The sequence below is a fragment of the Cricetulus griseus genome (assembly GCF_003668045.3).
Source record: "Cricetulus griseus strain 17A/GY chromosome 1 unlocalized genomic scaffold, alternate assembly CriGri-PICRH-1.0 chr1_1, whole genome shotgun sequence".
In the NCBI taxonomy this organism is placed as follows: Eukaryota; Metazoa; Chordata; class Mammalia; order Rodentia; family Cricetidae; genus Cricetulus; species Cricetulus griseus.
This window is the reverse complement of record NW_023276807.1, coordinates 25,289,844-25,293,450: the sequence shown is the minus strand read 5'-3', so window position 1 is coordinate 25,293,450 and position 3,607 is coordinate 25,289,844. Positions and strand designations below refer to the sequence as shown.

Sequence of the window (3,607 nt, the reverse complement as noted above, 5' to 3'; positions counted from 1 at the left end):
TTTGTTGCTGTCTCTTTGTTTTTTCCAGTCTGACATTCACAATGATTCAAAGCCATTTTATGAAGGTCCTTCTGTGCATCCTAAGTTAGATGTCCAACAGAGCTCAGCAAGAATTTAGATGAGCTTTTCATTGTAGAGTCCTACTTTGAATTTCCTCTCGACTCTCAAAATTCTCTGTGTCTTTTAAACTAATAAGAATGTCAGCTTCCAGCCGGGCGGTGGTGGTGCATGCCTTTAAATCCCAGTACTCAGGAAATGGAGGCAGGTGGATCTCTGTGAGTTTGAGACCAACCTGGTCTACAAGAGCTAGTTCCAGGACAGCCTCCAAAGCCACAGAGAAACCCTGTCTCAAAAAAACAAAAAAACAAACAAACAAAAAAAAGAATGTCAGCTTCCTGAACTCGTGACCTGTAGAGTTATTAGTTGTTAATTTACTTTATTTTTTCCAGAAGATTTTTCAGTGAACTTTTATGTGACACTTTGACCATGTGGGTTTGTGCTCAACAAAAAATCAAACAATTCACACCCAAATGGTAAACATGATCTTCAGTTTTACACTCCCTGGTCATCCCCAATAATCCCCCAGGAAATATTTATTTGTGTTCCTACATGAACTATCGCCATCAGCCTGGCTCATGAATAGTTAAGTCTCATGAAGCTGGCCCTTAAAGTTCTTAGGAACAGAAAACACAGTGGCCCCTCTGGGCTCTGTAGACCTGCACTTCTGACAACACACATGCCAAGCATTTTGGAGGATTCTGATGTGACCAGTTAAGATCAAGATTGTCCCTGCTCTTAAGTACTCTGTCTCTCTGAACCCATGAGACATTTTTACCTTTCTCAAAGTCATGAGAACATCTCCTTGGACCTGAAAGAGCCATCAGGGGACAATATGCTTTGGAGAGACCACTCCTCCAGATGTACAGGAAGCTCTCTGTAGGCTCACTTACATAAAACGTGTGATTGACCCTGGAAGAATGATGTGTTTTCAGAGTAGAACCTTAAACAGAGATTAGATTACATTAACCAAGCCACTGGATCATTCCCAAAGTCAGTCAGAATGGTTTTGACTGGGATGCTCAGGATGCTTTCCTACACACCTAAGATAAGTACAGAGTTTCTAAACCAGTCAATACCAGCCCCCCAAACCTAAAACTGCAGGAGAATAAAAATACATGGAATATAAAATCCTTCACCCTTCCTCCCTTCCTTTGTCTCTTCCTTCCTCCCTTCCTTCTTTCCTTCCTTCTTTCCTTCCATCCTTTCCTTCTCTCAACACCCCTTACCTTCCACGATCACACAAAGAGAACCTGTACAGACCCAGGGCTGTTGCTCTAATCTGGTTACTTTTTTTTTAAAGGAATTGCAACTTATATATTAGTAAATTAATTTATTTGTAGAGCCACATCTTCCTCATCTCTAAAACCATAAAGAAGGGGAAAAGAAAACGGGGGTAGGGTGGGGGGGGTGGGGAGGAAGGAGCTTCTACTTCACACAGACACGAGGATTCAAAGGAGCTTGCAGACAGAAAATATTGAAAATGATCCCATCATAGAAAACATGTCTGAACTTATCACTATTGTTGTTCCTTGGTTGCATGAAGCAAACCGGGCAGTGCCATGAGCTTGCTCTGAGGCCTCATTCTCCTCTTAGTCTGCTTGCTTCTCTATTTCTGGCTGAGAATTCTATGCCATGAAGCTCAAATCCTTAATTTTCCCCAGCCAGGGTAACCGGTCCAGACCCTGAACGGCTCAACAGCTGCCAGTGTCCATTGCTCGCCTAAAGCCCAGGCCTCACAGATTGTGGGGCAGGTGATGGGCCATGGGCAGCAGAGGCTGAACAAAAGAGACCCTTTCCACAATGAACAATTGTGTTGGAAGGCTCTGGGGCAGCTGCAGCCTGTCAACACATACCAAGCACCGGTACAGTAGGAAGCACAATAGCTCCTAAGCCAGCCTCTAAGCTGAGCATTTCTCTGCATCCAGGGCATCACTCCTCTTTTTAATGTTCTATCGGGTTCCAAATGTTAAAACAGAGTCGTTTCGAAATCCACCCTGCAACAGCAGCAAATCGCTTAGTAACAGTGATAACGGAGTCACTAGGCCATAACTGAGCGGAAAGCTCTAGTGAGTCTTGGGGCCCTTGGTCTCCGACTGAAGTAGAGGAGGAAATTTGTTCCCCACAAGCACCACTCACTTGTCCTCGGAGCGACTTACTCCAGGATGGTTATCTGGGAGTCAGGCCCCAGCGAGTCTTAGCCGTTCTCACCTATGCAAGGAAGAAAGCGGCTTTGCCTTCCGACAGGACGACTGCTCCGGACAGCACTGCTTCCCGAGGCCACATGCTTCTTTATATCCGCATAGATATCACTGCACTATGGAATGTAAGGAAGTGTGTGGTTTTGGCAAGTACTTCTTCATGGCCGATGGCTCCACCCACAGAATATGCCGGTGACTTCTTCCTTCCTCAGTGGCCACGTTTCCTGCCTGCAGGTGTTCTCTTTCCCAGCAGTCCCCCAGACCGCCTTACCCCTCTACAGACTTATCCCTCAGTCCTGGGTTTCAGGCCACCAACTGACCTGTGCACCAACCTCCTTGATGTGTTTCCTCACACTTGACCTTGGGGAAGAGATCACATCCCCCTGAAACTTCTCAGAGAATCACCTCTCACCCTCCAGCTCCTTCCTCTGCTCATATTGCTGCTGGAATGGATGTTTCTACAGAGCAAGCAGAATGGTAGTTCTAGGTGACAGATCTATAGTAGCTGCCGTGTGTTTGTGTGTGTGTGTGTGTGTGTGTGTGTGTGTGTGTGTGTGTGTGTGTGTGACTTGTGTTATAAACAGAGTAGGCATGACTGGACTCAGAAGCCCACAGCCTGGGCAGAAGGCAAGTTATCTCCTGGCCTTGCTGTGCTGTTCTTTTTCCTCCAAGACCCCCTGTCAGGGTGTTACCTCTGGGCTACACTGTGTGAGGCAAGGTGGCAATGTTAAAATAATGATGCACTCAGTTAATGGCCTAACTTCCTTTGTTCTCAAACCAGTCCCCAGTGTTCCCAGTTCTGACCCTCAAGTGGCTAAGTTCACACCAGGAATGAGGTAGACTCTAGAGGGGAAAACCAGAGGAGGCACCCTTGCCCAGCGCACCTTCAGAAAGATGAAAACCTCTCCCTTCCTCGCTTGAGTCCTGGTCCCAGGGTGGCTTCACTCTTTACACCGCTCTGCCTTTATTTTAAATAATGTGTCAGACAAAGGCTGGAACTGCATTAAACTTGGAGCCTAAGTTCATAAGGAAAACAAAATACCACACATTTGAAAACACATGCCCAGAGCCCAGGAGGGGTGTACCTGAGTGTAACTGAGCAGCACAGGAAGAGTGCACAGGAAGGGGAAAGGAAGAGGCGGGGTGCACGTATTTCCACGACACATAGCAAGGCACTCAAAGATCAGCACACAGAACACAGTGGGCAGAAGCTCTCGTGCTCCCAAGTGGGACACAGAGATATTGGTGACTACCTACATCACTCTTTCAGGAACCAGGTAATCACCTAGCTACCATCAAAAGCATGTCATCCTATCTTTGTGGGGATAGGCGGGAATGTGGACAGGCAG

General features: G+C 46.6%; 1 non-coding gene across 1 annotated transcript; it reads left to right on the top strand.

The window, feature by feature from the left end:
- Nucleotides 1-2,328: 2,328 nt before the first annotated feature.
- On the top strand, nucleotides 2,329-2,408 carry Mir206 (microRNA mir-206). The gene has a single exon (NR_105172.1). It is a non-coding gene; the product is annotated as a microRNA mir-206 (primary transcript).
- Nucleotides 2,409-3,607: the final 1,199 nt, after the last annotated feature.